Below are 19,294 nucleotides of genomic sequence, written 5' to 3'. Positions count from 1 at the left end.
CAAACTATCGGACTGGCCCCTGATGCTCACAAACACTTGCCTTCTTCCACGTTTTGCTTTAAACCAGCTATCTCTAAGCCATTTTTGTTGTATTACTCCAAGACTATTCAATTTATGCAGAAATACCAACGAAATAGCTAGAGCATTCCTTTCCATGGCAGCAAAGGCATATTTTTGTACCAATAAACCAAACCTATTCACTCAAGTCAATGTTGAAGCTCTTCCAGGAAAACACCATTCTGCACAGGTAACTGCAGCTACACTAGCAACCTCTGCATGCAGACTGCCACGTTATGGAAGGATGACACTCTTTCATTCATTCAAAGTGATGCATCCTTGTTCGTACCTTTCACAGTTTTGTCAAGACCTGTATCAACCAGAACAGTGAAGGTAACACATTATCTAACTGGCATTTTTCCTCCACAGTGTATGTATGAAAGCACTACTGGTAGAAATTATATCCTCCTTTCAGTCTGGAAACCACAGGGGTTTTCAGCCCCATGCAGGGGAAAAAAAAGAAACAAATAATGGGTATTTTCTCTGAACCTTACTGCTTAACACATCACATGCTAGACACAAGAGGTTGGAGAGAACAGGAATTTCCACAGTCCAAACGAGTTTTCTCCTGCTGCTTACAATTTATTTTATTCTTCTTCACCAGATACTGTGGAAGAGGAAACAAAAAGCATTGCACTTTAAGCATGGAAAAGGAAAATCAAAACATGCTTCTTGTACGGGAGTAAATCCCTGGAGCAATCCCTTTTACACATACGTTCATACTAAGTCCTAACTCAGATACACTACAAAGTAAATTATATTTCTTAAAAAATTGTTAGGGTTTAAACTTCCTTTGTATTCAACTCAGTTTACAAAGAAAAAAAAGTTCTCATTTTGACTGAACTCCTGGGTGTATCAGACATGATCCACTATAATAACCTTCAATTCCCAGCTATGATACCTACCTCTGCCATAAGCAGCTACCAACACACAAGCTGGTGAGTGTCTAACTCAAGTAATTTTGTAATTCTTCTATGTATTTCAGCCAAATATTAAAAGTCATGTCAAAGCATCACTAAATGAAGTACAACTACTAAAAACAGTTTTAATGAATTTTTAAAGATTGGAACAATTTAAAATGGTTGGAGAGCTAACTGGTATAATAGGTGAAAGATAATATACTTTGCTAAATGTCTTTGTCTAACCCAATATATGCATCTAGGTAAACAACTTTACTATTCATGGGACTGCAAACTCTTCTAGGAGTGGTTTACTTAATAAATATTTATACAGCACTTGCACAAAAGGGCCTAATCCAAGTCAAACTTTCTAGCCAATACCAGAGCATAAGTAAAACATCATAATCTGGTATTGGTAATTATTCCAGTAAGACAGTTTTAAATACAGAGTTTGAGACACACACACAAAATTATCCCCATTTACCAAAGTCAAAAGTAGTATTTAAAAAAAAAAAAAAAAAAAGGAGCAAGACACCAAATATTTTAACCGAAACAGCTTCATAAGCCAATGTGAAACATACTGCTTTGTACTTATCAACATAAATGTCTTTTTAAGCATACTTTTGCTGAGCTACTGGAGATTGTCTGTTCCCAGGCTTAATCCTGTTAGACTTAAGAAGGTTCTTTAAGAAAGATAACCTACCATTCCATTTAGAAAAACAAATGCTTGTTCAACACATGGAAAGTAGCAGCTTGACCCAGCTGAATGAGTTGAAAAAAAAATCTAAGTATAGAACTAATACCCCCTTTTTTCCACCCCTCTCCTTCGCTCAGGAAAGCCCAAATGGAGCAGGGGTAAACTTATCAATTGATATTCTGAAGGAGAAACAAAACAAGAATGAAACGACAAGTGCTGAATAGGTCTTTCAAGAAATAAAATTTTCCAAGAAAGATTAGAACAAAAAAGAACGACAACAAGAAGTCTAAACAAGGGGGAACTAATGCTTCAGTTGTATAGATCATATACTGCCTCCACAAGGCAAAAGGAGAGTGAAGAGGGGCTATAATAGACCCAATTCCCACTTTTCTGGCTCGCCCACAAATACCATGGAGTGTCAATAAAAAAAAGTGGTGGTTGGAAGAGATAAATTCTGCATGGGATGGATTTTTCAAAAAGTAAAGAAAAAATAAATAGAAAAAATATGAGTGCTGTAAAAAGACATAAGAGTACTGTAAACGGAGACACATAGCATAGCACAAACACAGGGGGTAGAGGCTTTTCTCAAGAGTTTAAACGCAACATGAACTGACAAAGGATATAATTACAGGTCACAGTGTACAACAATTTTTCTTTTAACTGTGTGCTTTTTTCCCCACCCCATGTAGGTGAAACAGTTCATTTTTTCCACCTGGGGAAATCAGGCTTAGGACTATTTTGCATTTCTGCCCTTCAGTATAAAGCAGAAGTTGATTTCCAAACCCCAAACGGCTCCAGGAAAACAAATGACTTATCTGAATGTACATGTTAATCACAGTTTCTGAGGCACTGGATCAGTAAAAAGTACTGGTTTGTCTTGTGGGGTAGTTAAATTCTGACACCTACTGTGTTTTTTTTTTAGTTACTTTACCCTGTTGAAAAAGACATCCTGAGAACACTGATAAAACAGATGGATCAGTCAAAGATATTTTTATACACAATGCAATTTCATTTGAAAAATGCATTCAAAAGCTCTAGCTTTGATAGTCTCGAAGAATTACTCTCTAAACATATTTATGCCTGATCTTTCTACAAGTCATCTATGAAAACACCTGATAACAGCAAGGTATTCTTTGACAATAAAGACAGGCTGCAGCAAACAAAATTAAAAGGTATTAGAGTATTTCCCATCTGACAGGGATTTCTTATCCATTTCTACTAGCATTACCTACAAAACAGATGTACCAGGTAAATACTTATTTCAAGACTCAATAAACACCACAAAATATTCAGTCCATAATAAATCTATATTAAAAAGCAAGTAATTTCACTTTCATGATTACTAAACCAGCCTGGCCCATCTTCACAGATATATCAGTTAGATCTGTGAGTACATTAAATATGCCATTGCATTCAACAGCCCACAGACATGACTGCATAATACTCTAAGCATGCAACAAACACATAAGTCACACTGTCTACAGAAACTACAACTACATATGATGTGACAAAATAATACTTTTGACAGCATATTTTGAGAACACCACATATGTCTTATGCAGTTTGCACTTTCTTGCCCTGTGGTGCTTCATGCCCCGTGTCAGTCTAGGCAATTCTGTTGAATCAGATCCACACAAACACACAACACAAGCACAGCTCAAGAGACTCTGTACGCGTGGAACCAACAATGTCACCAAACAACAGTTTGGTGTTGGGCCACTCCCAACAACAGTTGCTACACTGTAGTCAAAAGTGTACCACTGTTACCAGACAATCTCAGCAGCCCAGCAGTCTGCTTGATACCTTACATATTGTCCCTCCCTTTTTTTGTTTTGTCTTCATCTCCTTAAGAACTCATTTTAACATGTTTTTTGTTTAGTAAACCAGAACTGGCAGCTGCTGCTAACCCTTCTCTCAAGGGCACTGTCCCATAAATAGCAAAACTAGCAAAAGCCCCCTTTCCCACAGATGCGTACTCTGTCTCAGCCATGCTCCCGTGTTCCAATTAGTCACATTCCACCTCTATCCCAGATGCCTATTGTCTTACCGCTCTCTTTCAAGCACTAGCCACAATATACTTAACCTCTCATGTCCTCTAACTACTGACTGAAGAAAAGAGTACTGCACTTCACACCTTGTTCTTACTCCACATACAACTGTCTGTGGGCCAACTGGCGCCTAAACACAGGTAACTCCTGAATTCATGCAAAACTTTCCCCTAAAGAGATGATCTTAATGAAGTCATCAACTTTAACAAGTTTAACCTTTGTTCAACGTTATTAAAATGTAAAATCTTTGAGACCTTGCCCCTTGGCTAATTTCTTTGCCGAAAATTAGTGACTGAGCTCAAAATTTATTGAGATACAGGATCAAAGGAAACATAATTGCTCAAGATCTTCAGGCTTCTTGACTTCAGAAAGGCAAATTAAAGACTGCTTATACACTACACAGATAAACAAAATCCAAAAGCAACTACTTCAAAAAAAAACCACCACACAGAAAATAGGTGCATCTCAGCATCTTATCCATGTAAGAACAGCTGATTCTGAACTCCCAAACTGCAAAAATCTATCCTCTAGCATGTCTAACTAACTAAGGTTTCTTAAAGAAATTGCATTTTCATATTTTATTTGTCCTTTAATAAGTATTTGCATCCTCTAATCATTTTCAAGTGTATTTTAAACGACACATAAAAGTTTCACTAATAAAGAGGATTCTACAAATTTTGTGAAAACTGGCAGCTTTGTAGGAAAAAGAAACTCAAATCCATGCTTTCGATGAGGGGAAAGGCAGGTGGAATTCTGCTTTCCCCACTGGCAGACCCAGCAGACCACCAGACAGCAGCACATATCACCAGATTTGATTAATTTCTGAACAAGCTTAAGACACTTTGCATTTAAGTGTTCATCTAGCTTAAGACAATCAAAGTAGTGAGCACATATAGTAGCTTTGTCCTGATTTTGGTAAATTCTAGCAAACGTAACAATATCCTGACTAATAGGCGCACAGTTTGTGTTGTTTGAGTGACTTTTTTATTTTTTAAAAATTCCTATATATAACCTACAATTTTCTTCTACCACTGGGTGTTCCTAAGTTAATGCTTTCTAAACACTAAATGGAGAACAAAGTTTACATACATTCTGAAACACAGATTTTTAAATAACGGAAAAATTAAACTGCTCACAGTACAAGCAGGAAGGACCTGAATGAGTTTTAAACCATTCATCATCAAAGACAGTGAAATCTGATCTTGATCTGTGCTCAGAATAGGAAAGAGTTACACAATTTCCATATTGCTACAAAAATTGAATACACATAGCTATTTTCTAAGAATATAATGCGTATTTTACAAAAAAACAGTCTTTTTCTGGTTAAATTCTGTGATATTAGCTTACAATTTGTTTAGCACATCACCAAGTTATGCTTAACTTCTTGCCACCACCACCAACAAAAAAAATCTAACACATTCTAAAAATATTAACTATTTAATGACACCTTAACTGCACCTATGGCAACAAGAGCATCCTGAGTGATGCCATTCATTCAGCAACAGACGTGTTCCAAGAATATCAGAATATTATACACAAACATCAGAGATCTTTTAACTCTAATTATGTCAAGCTCTTTTACTTGGTTTCACTTGAACCCTATTACAACCAATTAAGGAACTCCAAAATCCAAAAGCAGTATAAGACAAAACTAGAAAACTCAGTAAACATCTGTATAGCGTTTGGAATATTTCCCTGAATGAGAGTTGAGCTTGCTCATCAGTTCATTAAAAATAAATCCCTGATTTTAGTATAATTAGAATAAAGGTCTACAAAAAACTTCTGTCAAGGAAAGCATCAATACTATGCCAGTGATTTTTTTGGTAAGCATTCTCAAAAGAGGGTGAAACTGAAACAACTATTATACTGAAACTCCTGACTACAATTAAGAGTTTGTAAAAAAATATCATCCTATTGTAAATCTGGCAGCTTTCTTGCTTTCACAGTTGCATTTTAGTACGTGGATTCCAAACCAGACCAGTTTGCTAAGCAGGGTTCAAGGTGTCTTAGAGCATCCACGAGCATTTCTCCTATTTGAAACAGAAAGCCTCCACTTGCCCAGTTGCGATAACCAACTATGGAATTAAAAAGAAAGAAAAAAAAACACACAACTTGAATCACTGCATACATTCGTGGTAACAAAAGTTAACTTTCATTTCAAACATTTAAATATTTGAGTTTTGGGTATAGCTTTAAAAAAATACAGTTCTGAATCACTGGAATTTTTGTTCTATTTCCTGTAAAAGCACCAACAGCAACATCATTCAGCATTCCGCTTGCAGCAGTTCAGAAAAGATCAGCCTGATCCTGCAGTCCTAAATTTACAGACATTTCATAAACTTGAGGTCACATCTGACCAACCTTTTTCTTCCAGTACTTCCAGCCATGAAGACCATGATAAGGAGGTTGAACTTTGTAATAGGATGAAGTGTAACTTAGTTTTATGTTTCAAAGCACACTCTCACAGTGAAAGAAATAGTCTGCCAACAGCTCTTTAAGCTGCCTAGCAAAAAAAAAACCCAAAACAAAGAACAGATGACAGGTTTAATTCTACATGGTTTGAAAAACATACCAGTTACCTATAAAGCCTAAAGACCATCACAAAACAACACAAGACCTCAGCACTCAAAGCAAGTGAGGAAAACCACTATCTTCTTCCATTCTGTCACTGCTGGAAAAGAGAAGTTCCTACCAGGACACTGTCATAGGAAGAGTGCCCATTTTCAAGAATTCTATTCAATATTCTATATCAGCAAATATAAAGGAAGAGAGTAGAACACTATGACTTCTCCTATGTTCAGAAGGAAAATGATTTACATTTCACAGCCTTGGAAAGCTGGCATAAGCAAGGGTAGTGTAGCATAGCAAGATGGCACTGCCCCCACACGTAATGAGACAGGGATGATGCCTTATCAAGCATCTCAAACACAAAATTGGGATGACACAGACTGAGTTCTCCTCCGACTGCCTTCCTTACCTCTTCCCCCTTGCAGGCTCTCCTGTGAAGCAATATGAGAAAAACTACACAGGTTTTCTCAGTTTTTAAAAGAAACTGAGATTCAACTCAGTGTCCATTCTGCTGCAGCACAAGCCAAGGTACTATCTACAGATGAACATCCCTAAGTTTAACATATGGATAACAATCAAAAATGACTGAAACTTTCATTTAAATTGGAGAGCAGAACTTACTGAAGCTGATGGCATGTCTCCTAATGTGTCAGTGGAACTTCCCTCTTGCCAAAAGCAGGTATCAGAATTCTGGGGTTTGACAAAACCCAATTACAACAGAATAGATAAAGAACAAATAATTGAATTACGTGTATGAAATGCAAATGCCTGGTTATCTGGCAAATCAGCAGCCAAGTTGAAAATTATTCCCAACTTCATGAAACCGTGGCCAATCACGAATATAATGCTATTGCTATTAGTGTCATTAGCCCTCCTTATAAAGCAGCACATGTGCAGTACCATTTCTGTGGCTAAAATCATGATACAAACCAATCTGAACAGTCTAAGAGAATGACTTTATCTGACTTCTGTTGATGTTCAGAAGACACACATTCGAGTGCTGAAAATTACATGCAGCACCGTTTTCAGCATTCTACAGCTGAACTTCAGAAACTGCTTTAGTCAGTTTACATCAAATACCCTTAACTTATAATGACTAGAAAACCATACTTGAAACCCACTCCTTGCTGAGAAGCATTCCTCTGGAATTCCTTTTTTATGTATGTACTTACTATCATTAAAACAGGGACACGCACAGGTCCCGGGCACAAACCAGGCCCTGCTGAGCGACCAGGTACAGTACAAAGAACACCAGGCTTCTGCCCTGAAGGCCTTGCTAGGGCTGAGCATTCAGAGTTTTAGTAGGAGCCTTTCAATGAATGAGACAAAGCACTACACACCTCCGCACAGCCTTCCCAGGTCTCTCAGAGGAATAAAACAGGCAAAAAAAGAAGAAAACGAGAAACAGTTCGCGTCTCCTCTTTTCAAAACCCCTCTTATCAGAACCATTTCAAGAATTTCTACTCAACAATTAAACTGACTAGAACAATGGAAACCGACGTCCCAAATATACTATATATGGAATCGAGCCCAGCGAGCCCCCGCAAAGACACCGGCACCAAAGAATCGCACCTCGGGCTCTCGGATACTCATCCTCAAATGGCGGAGTGTCGCCCAGCGCACTCACACCTGTCACCTGCCAAGCGCCGGGCCAGCCCCCTCTCTCCCTCCCTTCCTCCCTCTCTCCCTCCCTCCCGCAGCCAGGCGAGCCCGCTGGCAGCTCCCGCCCCTCCACGGGCCGCCGCAGCCCCCCGATCCCTCCCCGCGCCGGGAAGCTCCGGCGGCTCGCGAAGGAAAATAAGTTTCCATCTCTCGCTGGACGCCCCGCTGCGCGGTGGCTTCCCGTGCCCTCGCCGCTCTCCCACCCCGCCCCAGCACGCCGGGATGAGCGGGGTGCCGGGGGCTGCTCCCTCGCCGCGCGCAGGCCTTCCCTGCCCTCCTCACCCTGCGGGAGCGCCGGGCCCCCCGCCCCCGCGCCCCTCCCCGCAGCCCCCCGGCGATGGGACCGCAAAACCGGCCCGGGGAGCCGCCGCCGGGCCCGTCCGGCGGGGTCAGCCTTACCCTGCTGCCGCCGCCGCTTCTCCTCCTCCTCCGCCTCCTCCTCCTCCGCCGCCTCCCCCACCACCACGGCGGCAGCCGCCGCCACTACCGCCGCCGCTACCGCCACCAGCGCCGCCGCTGCCTCCGCCCGGCAGGGGGGACCCCGCCGACCCGGCCCGCTCCGCAGCCTCCCGCCGCCGCCGCCGTTCCGCTCCGGGGGGCGAGGAGGGGGCGGAGGAGGAGGAGGAAGAGGAGGGAGGAGGGAGGGCAGGGGGGTCCGTGCTGCGGGGCGGGCCGGTGTGCGGGTGTGTGCGGTGGCTGTGGCGGCGCCGCTCCCGCCCCTCCGGAGCCGCCGCTGGGGCCGCGCGCCGCTCCCGGCCCCCTCCCCCCGCGCTCGCTGCGCTCCGAATCAAAATAGAGGCACAATATGGCGGCGGCGCCCGCAGCATCGCGAGACCCGGCCCGCGAGCGCTAACGGGGCTGCGGCGCGCGCCAATGGGCGCCGGGGCGGGGCGGGGACCGGGCGGGGGGGGGGCGTGGCCTCCGCCGGCACCGCCCCCTGGGTGGGGCCGACACCCCCCTCCCCGCTCCCGGGATACCGGGATGTGCCGGCACCCGCCCCCCGCCTCGGCCCCGCCTCGGCCCCGCCTCACCACACCGGCTGCGGCCACCGCGCCCGTGGGCAGCCCGCCTGGGAAAGGGAGCCTGCGGGGTCTGCGAGAGCTGAGAGGGAGGAAGTGCAGCGTCTGCAAGGGGAAGAAGAAACTAAGAAAATCAGTTTTTATTAAAAAAAAAAAGCAACAATAACACCCTCCCCACACACCTTACATCGGAAACAGTTGTTCGGAGGGAATTGCCAGACGCTTTCTGTCAGAAATAGCAGCTCTTCCTCTAAATTCCTTCATGCTCTAGACGGAGTGTGTGATTTGCCCCATCCGTCTCAGGTACAGCTCGCACTAATCTCCAAAATGCCACCAGATGAGCAGGACCCACGCGCTGCCCCGTGAATCCCTCTTCCCCGCTCACCTCACACCAACACCTGCGGAAGGGGTTCCAACCTGCCAACCTGCAAAGAGGGATCAAAGTCCTCCTATGACAGAAAGACAGGCATCCTTGATTTTAGTGGGACGTCCAAGTAGGTCTGTTTCACAAATGAGTTTACTGCTCAGCCTGTCTTGAGTCAAGGTTATACGGGGCTGAGAATCACTGAAATTTGTCACTGTAAATAAAATAGTATTTCCCCAAACCCAGCCAGAAGTGCCCTACAAAAATGGGTAATGGGGCATCTAGAAAGAAGACGCAATGGAAACACGAAGTCACAGAGAGCTGTACTTTGTACCGGGGTTGCTCCGCTATAAATGTCCAGGTGCATTAATCAAACTTTTCTCTTTTGCGACCCGTGTGCAGACAGTTCATGGTCTGCCCAGTCATCTGCTCAAGCACACTGCTCTTCAGGTCTTCCAGCACAACTGTTTGCAACTTTGCTAAGCAATAACTGACCTTTCAGACAGACAGGATGGTGTGTGGACATGGGTACTTTTTGTGAGCAAGAAATGGAGTTTATTCTGTTAAGTTTAATACCAAGTTAAATATTTGACCCTTTTGCCTACAGTTGCTAAAACAGGGATTTGCCACAGGAAAGTGAAAGACCATCTTTCACTGTGCCATCACCAGTATTTACTGCAGTGCTTAAGCACTGGGATCATGGGAGTGAGCTGCACTGTCCCTTCCCCCCTTTTCCAGACTGCCCACACTGCATCTGCATCTCAGCCCATTGCTAAAGCTGCTCTTCTCTCCTCTATAGCAACTAAGTTCGAGTCAGCTTTTAATACCTTTCCAAACTAAAAGAAAAACTATTTAGGAAATTAGTTCTTTGTACTGAAATTCATTAATGAACTGTTTTCCTGTGTATCTGAAACAAGAACTAAGCAGATTTATCTCATAATAAATGCTGGTTGTAATTCTTATCATGGTGCAAATCAAAGCTCAGTCATCAGTGAGTCACAGGAATCGGAGCCTTGTTTCTTTCCCTGAAGATTTTAGATATTATCCAATTTTTTTACCATACCAGGTATGAGTTCATGTTTTTTAAACCTTCATCAGACTGTTTATATTCTTCACTGCTAGAAAATGATTTTTTTTAATAGGATTAGGGAATTATTCTAAGCATATGGTAAAGGAAAACCATTTATCCAAAGTACAGTCAATTTTTTCAGCTTGATATTGACGTTTCTGATGCTGAAATTTCTTGAGAATGCATTTTAGAGAAGGTAAGAGGACAAGTCCAGTTAAAACCAATCCACAACAACTGGCACAATTATTTCTGAAATTGAGTTTAAAATTAATTTTTCACAATGGAGAAAGGTGGCATTGGCAATTTTAAAGACACTTTTCATTGAAAAAATTTAACTGGCAATTTATTTTTTGTTCTTCTAAACAAGAGATCTGTCAGTCTTCAGGGTGATAAAAACAGAGGTAACATTCACTCTCCAAGAGCAGTCCTTGGAAGCTCCCAGTCAGAGGTTACAACCGCAGCTTCTGCAATAAAAACAATTATAGTTTAGATTAATAATATGACAAGGAAATACAGAAACTCACCTTATTTCACATGAAACGTCACACACTGTACTTCTGTTCTATGGAGAAGTTGTCAGCAGTGTGCCATAGTGCAATAAGTTGACCAGCCTGTTGTAGAGAAGTGGACAACGCTGGATTTGGAAGTAAATTCAAGTGCTACTTCTCAGCATAAAACCAAAGTTGTGATCAAGGCATAGCTTTGCTCAAATGAAAGTTCTCAACACTTGTCTCCCCCATTCCACTACGAGGGCTTATACTATATGATAGCTATTGAAAAAAACCCTTTTTATGCAGTGCAGGAATAATCTAGCTATTGATGTTTGTTTGGAGGGGGTCTGTGGAAAAATGTATTCTCAGCATTCTAGTTTACCATTTTTTCTTTCATTTTTAAATGCCAGTGTAATTCTGGTTTAAAAAACAAACTGAACTCCAGTTAGTCTTCTTTATTCAGAAACATCATCCCAAGGAGCTCCGAATTTATGAACAGTACTAAAAAATCAAACAAGTATAGTCACTCAGGTAGATGAAATGTTTTGTTAAAGAAATGGGTTTCAGAACGAATTATTCAAATACTTTAGTGAACTCCACTTGCTTAAATTCCTCATGTGGAGTTAAGAAAAGCTGTTGTACCCTGATGTTTTTCTTTTCAATCCAGAATACACAAACAGCTCTGTTATCACTGCTGAGACTCCCTGGTTTTCCAGGTTGTTGCTGTGCTTTCTTCAAGATAGCACCAGCTTTTTCACTTCCTAACAGCTCATCTATTTAGGAGTAGAGCGCAAACATGACATTTGAGATAAAGATGTGATTAAGAGGTGCCTTAGTGGTTCATGAGTTCTAGCAGCTTCACAAGATTTGGAAAAGGCCTTTGCTGAAGGAAAATCCATTGAGACAGACTACCCAAGCTTTTCAATTTTAAAAGCATAGTGATCTGTGTTACAATGAAGCATTATTGTAGACTATGTATTCATCTGACATAGAAAAATAGCATGTTTTTGGAGACTTGGTAAGATTTTTTTTTAATATCTTCAAAAAACCACATTCATTTATATGGATCATGAGTGTCTTAGAAGAATGTTTACACTTGAAGGAAAATATCTTAGCCTTGCCAATGCAATTCTGAATTTTTTTAATAATTGTTTTAAAACTGGGAAAGACTGCCATATTAAATCAATCTTTTGACTAAGTTGGAAAAAGTACATCCTTGACAGCAATTTACAGATATTTCAGTGCTCTGAACAAGAAAATTAAAAATGTATGAATAAAAGCTTATTCATGTTCATATGGCATACAGTTTACTCAATATCTATTAGGAAGACAATTCAGTATCATTTAATGCTACCATACACCTTTTTTATGAAACAATTTATGATAACTCAGTGACATAAAATATAGAAAGCCAAGAGGCTTCACTATACTTCATATAAATACATATTATGTTTCTTTCCAAATCCACTGTTTCCTATGCTTTGTGGGAAATTGAGTAGAAAGTAATGATAAAAATTAATTTCCACTTTTCTTAGAATTTATATAATACTGGTACATAGTTGCTGCATATCTTTAGGGTCTTGATAAGAAAACACATTTAATCTCTTGCTAAAGTCCATCTTTATTTGGGATATCTTTCAAGCACTTGCTTAAACCTTATGCTGTGTTGAAACCTGAGACAAAGAATGGACTGAAGTGTTCCTGGACAGGTATAACTTGCTGATTTGAGACAGGAAACCTACCTTGAAGTCCAAACAAATGACTTCCCTCTTCCAGATACAAATCAGGTATGAATGTTTTCATAGTAAAAACCCTTGCAGAGTGTCTTAATAGCTCTTTCTGTTTCCAGCTACTGATTTTAACCTCTTCTGTTTCAGTGACTTCAGCCAAATCCCTTTCCTTTACACATTTTGTAAATGTGAGAGTGAGAGTGCAAACTGCAACATGCTTAATCTTATTATATATGTTAACACACAAGGTACAATAATTATATTGTGTTTAAATTTCCCCAAATGTGCGGGAGCTTATTGGTAAGTGGGTAATATATTTTAAAAAATAACTCAAACTACTCTCTAAACCTAAATGTTTCACAGTATTAGATTTCTCCATCTTCCTGTGGCCTTCTGCCTCATCACTGTGATTACCTTAACTCCTCACCCAAGTAATAAAACTCTCTGAACAAATCCTGTACCTGCTATTAAGTAAAATTAAAATTTAGTACAGATTCTCTGCACTCTTCTTCTCTTCAGCTGCAGCACTTGACAGCTTGCACGGTACAAATGACACACACAAAGCCATTAAGCCATCCCATATTAAAAAAGAGATAACTCAGAGCTTTCTAATGCTAATATGTACTACACAGAGTAAATTTTGAAGAACAGGGGTACTGAGTCCTCCGTTTCTGTGGAAAACTCACTGGCCTAACAAAACAGAATCAGCCATATGAGCACTGTGCTGGTTTGTTTCCTTCTGGGTCTTATACAAGCCCTTGTAAGGAGAAGACAGCTCAGATTTCAGGTCCACTCTGTCCTATGTCCATTTGAGATTGCCAGTAGAAGTAAAAATTGCAGGAATACATTTCACTGTGTAACCAGTTGTGCTCTAGCTACTGCATCAGAATCATCAAGTTCCTATTCTACTTGTGTGACTTTCAGGTACCACGTTGAGCTATGTTTCAGTCACAATCTCCCATGGTTTTACCTTTTCTGTCAGAAAAGGTCACTTGTATGTTGCCACAGTTAAAAATGTTTCAGTATCACAGAGCAAAATAGTAAGAAACACTGAACTTCCAACTCATCAGCTCGCTAGAATTAAGAAAGGTCATCTCTTTGCCAAGGTAAAAATCTTGATACAACTGGGAAAACCAATACAGAAATAAAGGTGGCATCACAGCTGTTTTCAGCTACTGCAATGTTACGTAGAGGTAGAAGAGGAAATTGTGGGATGTTGGTTAGAAGATACATGACATATCTATTTAAAGGAATGCAATAATGTCCAACAATTTTACTGTTCAGTTGTTGGTACTTTTTTCTTCTCAAGCTCTTCTGATAAATAACAAAATATCTTAAAACTCTGCAAAACACTGTTCTTTCATCAGGAGGGCACCCATTCTGTGAAATACACACAGCCCTCCAGATCATAACCCAGAAACTATAACTCCAGCTAAGCCAAACACAAATTTGTACTTAGATTTAAGCATAGGAAAGTTCTGTTGGCTTTACTCACCCGCTTAAAATTAAGCATATGTTTTAGCACTTTACTGGATTAGAGCCCATGTCAGCAAAATAAATTTCTTGGGAAGAAGTAATAAAAGCTAGCTTGCAGTGAGGGACAGCAGAGCCATTCACAGCTACAGAAGCTTTAAAACACTAGCTGGTATTTATATATTTAAAGAACAAATCAGGCGTTAAACAAAACATTTTAGATAGCTAACTAATTAGTCTCCTACAGAAGCACCTTCTTTTTTTTTTTTTTAATTTGATGAAAAACATTTTTTGCGTCCTTGCATTCCCAAAAGCAAATGAATTTACACATCAAGGAAAAAAAAGTGTTTTCCAAGCACAAGCCTCAGAAGAAATTTTCCCACTGTTTAGTAACAGCCTGGCTGTTCCAGATATACCATTACATTCCCTGGAGAAGGGCACAGACAGGACGCCAAGCTTTTTAAACACAAAGTTTCATTTCACACATGCACCTGAATTTGCTCATTAGAGTGTATATAACTGCATATGTACGGTAAATGTCAGTTAACTAATTCTCTTCTCTGCATTGTGCACCGATGTGTATTTATTTTTAATGCTAAGAATCTCTTTAAATATTTGATGTTGTATGTCTACCCTTTAAAGAGAACTTACATCATTTGCAAAACCAGAATGGATACAGTTCTTCTACACCCATGTTAATCTTATTTTTTCCAGTGAAACCTTTCTGTTGCTAACAACAGCGCAGCAAAGTATGAATTCTAGTGTAGATATAGCTCTTCTGGCATTTAAAGCACAATGCTATCTGTCCCTGTTCAGAACATGTCTGTCTTGTATGAAGGGCTACATGCTATTGGGGAAAGACAGACCAGGGAGACAGTGTGGTGGAGTTGCCTTCTATGCAAAAAGGCAACACTTGGGATCTTTTGAGTTCTGTCTTGGGGTAGATAATGAGCAAGTTGAGAGCTTATGGGTTGGGAACTAGTAAGGGTGACACTGTTGTGGGTGTTTGCTACAGCTTATCTGGTCATAGGGAGGAAGTAGGTGAGGCCTTTTACAGGTAACTGGAAGCAGCCTCGAAGTCATAGGCACTGGTTCTTGTGGGGGTCTTCAGCCACCCTGACACCTGCTGGAGGAACAACATGGCAAAGCACAAACAGTCCAGGAGGTTTCTGGAAAGCATTGACCACAACTTCCTCACACAGGCGGTGGAGGAAAAAATGAGTAATGGTGAGCAGTTTGACCATGTACTTACAAACAGGGAAGGCTTTGTTGAAGATGTGAAGGTTGGGGGCAGCCTTTGCTACACTTCAGGAGAGCTAACTTCCACCTCTTCAATGACCTTCTCAGAAGAATCACATGGGAACAGGCCCTGAAGGGAAAAGGACCACAAGAGAGCTGGTCAATATTCAGGCACCACTTCCACCAGGCTCAAGAACTGTGCATCCCTAAGAGCAAGAATTGTACAATTATATTGGTTGGAAAAGATCTCTAGGATCATTGAGTCCAGCTGTTAACCCATCATTGTCAAGTCCACCTGTAAACCTTGTCCTTGACCACCCTTTCAGTGAAGAAATTTTTCCTAATATCCAAACTTAATATCCACCGATTCAACTTGAGGCCAATTCTGCTTGTCCTATCAATTGTTAGCGAGAAGAGACTGACCCCCACCTGCTTACAACCTCCTTTCAGGTTATTGTAAAGAGTGATAAGGTTCCTCCAGGCCTCTGCTTCTCCAAACTAAACAACCCCAGCTCTCTCAGCTGCTCCTCACAGGACTTGTGCTCCAGACTCTTTGCCAGCTTCGTTTGCAGAAACTGATACATGGGAAGTTCCATTTGAACATGAAGAAGAACTTGTGTACTGTGCAGGTGACCCAGCACAGATTGCCCAGAGGGGTTGTTGGAGTGGAGTCTCTCACTGGAGATATTCAAGATCTGGACACAATTCAGTGCCATGTGCTCCAGGATGACCCTGCTTGAGCAGGGAGGTTGGACCAGACGACCTGCTGTGGTCCCTTCTGACCTTACCCATTCCGTGATTCTGTAATTCCATATACTGAGGTGCCAGTGGTCACAGTGGGACTCTGCACTAATGCTTTGGCTCTTCCCAGTAGCAGTGGAGCAGTGCCAGCAATCCTCTCACTAATAACCTTACATACAAAATCTGTTAAACTTCTGCAATAACAGTGTCATTTACTCCTTTAGCACTGCTTCACACCGGAATCACCAGGTGTGTGCATTGCATTTTCTATGTTTTCAAAGGGAAAAACCTTCATTCAAAAGACAAGACATCAGAATTTATTTTCAAATTAGCTTTTTCTCTAATCTTTAATAGCCCCCTTCTTATAGCCAATCTTCCAAAGGGGTAAGGTTGCTGAGTACACAGCCTGCAGCGGTTTGTGCTCATCCTGCATTCCCAGCTACAGTCCCTGAGCCCACTGAATGGTTTCAGATAGACAGTTTTTTTTGCTGAAGTTTTTCAGAAAACAAGTGTCTGGGCTGACAGCAGTGTCTATACAGAAGGGAAGAATGAAGGTGGATCTTCCCTCACCCTTATGACACATGAGAGAATCAACTGGAAACTCTAGCCTTGAGACATAGGAGAAACAGATTTCAATATTCCACTATTAATAAATTCCTGATTTCACTGAATTTCAAAGCTCAGGATCCATAATCCTCTTTTCATATTTTATTTGCATGGTCCACTGCTCAGTGAAGATGTGGCCCCAGTGCCCTACGGAACAGTCCCAATTCCCTACAGAACAAAAAACCATTAAATACTAAATTTATTAATTGCATAAAACTTGTGAGATCACAGATGTGAAGAAAAATGGCTCCAAGGGAAAGTTTTCTCCTGTAATCCCTATTGACACTTATGAGACTCTTAATTATCAGGGTTTGCAAAAAAAAAAAAAAAAAAAATTAAAAATCTATTCTTCTTCCTACCTCTTAAGTCAGAGATTGCCTTTTCTTCAAAATTCACCCCTTTACTGACACTTTTGGAGTCCCACGCTGAATTCTGCAGTGCTGTATACAGTTACCATTAATCAGCTTAAAGTCTTTTAGTGTTTTTAAAATTTTACACTTCTAGTAAACTCCAGCTCTACCTGTTCAGCTAAAAATGAGCACTGTGGAATCCATAATACTTACCAGTCATGTCTCACTCCCACTGTATGGCTGTCATCTTCTACTGATGAGAAGGAAACCAGAGCACAAACTGAAATCATGTTGTGCTGCGTATGTGCACTCATCTGTACATTGACCAGATTTGTGGGAGAAAGGGAAGTTTGATTTACTGGCAAAAGCAGTAAGGTTGGGGCTAAATCAAGCTGGCCAGCTAAGCTAAGATATGCTAATCTCTGTAAAGAAACCAGCCCTTTGTACCAGGCTAAGACATGGATGGCCAGAATGACAATTCAGATTCACCAACAGTTAACTCAGCCCTGTGTGTTTAAAGAACTGTAGTAACAGAACCACAAAAACTCCCACCAGGTTGAGATCTCCAGTTTGGGAACTTTTTCCTAATGCATTACATATTTTAGAGTTTAATCATCAGTCCTTCTCCCAGAAAAACTCCTACTCATTTCAGTTAATTTTTGTCAGAATTAGTCCTGGTACTGGGTAACAGTCTGCAGCTGAAGTAAGTTTCTAATCACAGAAATGAGGTTCTAAAATAGTCTTCCAACAGTAATGGTGAATGAAAGCCGGCTTAAAAATGTAACAGAACGTAATAAACATGTATTATTGCATCTTCATGGAACTGTGTTCAATGAACCATAAAGGCCTCAACTGGTTCAATTTCCTAGCTACCAAAATCCAATACCTAGTAGTAATCTGAAATTTGTATATGCATTGAACATTACTGATTAAAATAATTGTCACTGAGTATTTCAGTGAGACCATCGTCCTAGAAAAAAAGAAGATTTAAACCACTGTTAGTAACTGGTTTTTTATAAGTAATTTGTCAACTCGCTTATAAATACTTGATGCCTGACACAATAAACAGACTTTCGTTTTAATTCAGTTTAATTTTTAGGACTTATATTTCTATCCAGAAATCTTGCGACCATATTATGCACAGTTTTTTGTTCCAAATAATGAAGGTCTACAAAGGCAATGCATGTATTAAATAGCCAAAGAACTTTTGCATTTCTGAGGCAATAAATATTCAAGTAATAAGTGTGTTTCAAGTATGATTAGTGCTCATAGGAACTTTGAGATCTTACAAATCAGTACTTTTACATCTATACTAGCTTCTATACATCAGTTTATATAGGAGAGACCCCCCCCAAAATAATATACAACAAAGGATTCAGAAAAGAAAGTTAGGTTTTAGTTATTATTTTGATTAGGATTATCCTAATCCTCAAAAAAAAAACCAAAAAAAAAAAAAAAAAACCGAAAAAAGAAAGGAAGATCACAGTGGAATAGCTACAGATGTGGAAAACAATTAAGAAATGGTATTAAGCTGCTGCAGCTGAGATTCCTAAGGTACCTGTACAAAGAACATGCTGCACAAGAGTTGATTTTTAAAATGTGTAAGTCAAGATGTCCTAATTACCATGTTTCCTTTTGGTTGTTCATCTGTGATAAATCATTATTTTAATGTATCCAACTTTTATCTTAAGAATGTAAAAGCCATTCATTTTAGGTGGTGATTTAATCTAACTTACTCTATAGCCTTAATTTCTCATGCCTGTAGGATAAATACATTTGTAGTTTGTACCTTAGATAATGGAGTTTCAAAAAAAGAATTATATAGAGCACATGGCCATGTAACTGGGCAATATAATTACAAGTGCTTTCTGTTTCTTTTAGAAGTATGATAACTGGTAAAGGAAAAATATATATATGTAGTCACCCTGAAGCAAGATAGTTATGAAAAAACAGTACCTGGTATAATTTCAGAATGGAATCATAAAGAAATGTTGTAAAAGGGAGGAGAAAAAAAGCTGTAGTATAGTGTATAATTTTCTGCTGAAATGAAAGGACATGCTGTTGTAGGTGATGTAATAAAATAATAGGGTGCAATGTGAAAACATTGCAATAAAGGAGTTGGCTTGCAGATAGTACACCTACGTTTCCTGTAAGGTGTTCTGTATTGCAATTGTCTTTCTCACATGAAGAAATCTTTCATGGACATCTTGGGAGAAAATTGCCTTTTATTCATATTGATTTGTAACAATTCCTAGAAATTTCTCTAACGATCTTATAATGG

General features: G+C 40.2%; 1 protein-coding gene across 1 annotated transcript in view; it reads right to left on the bottom strand.

The window, feature by feature from the left end:
* TAB2 (TGF-beta activated kinase 1 (MAP3K7) binding protein 2) overlaps window positions 1-8,649 on the bottom strand; it is a 61,896-nt gene extending 53,247 nt beyond the window's left edge. Inside the window, exon 1 of the mRNA XM_050314748.1 lies at window positions 8,331-8,649. The gene's annotated coding sequence lies outside the window, so the exon portion shown is untranslated. The remainder of the gene's footprint in view (window positions 1-8,330) is intronic.
* Between the last annotated feature and the right edge of the window lie 10,645 nt (window positions 8,650-19,294).

Source organism: Myiozetetes cayanensis, unplaced genomic scaffold (genome assembly GCF_022539395.1).
Source record: "Myiozetetes cayanensis isolate MyiCay16 unplaced genomic scaffold, myiCay2020 scf2-11, whole genome shotgun sequence".
Lineage (NCBI taxonomy): Eukaryota > Metazoa > Chordata > Aves > Passeriformes > Tyrannidae > Myiozetetes > Myiozetetes cayanensis.
The sequence above is the reverse complement of the archived record's forward strand: the minus strand, read 5'-3'. Positions and strand labels throughout refer to the sequence as shown.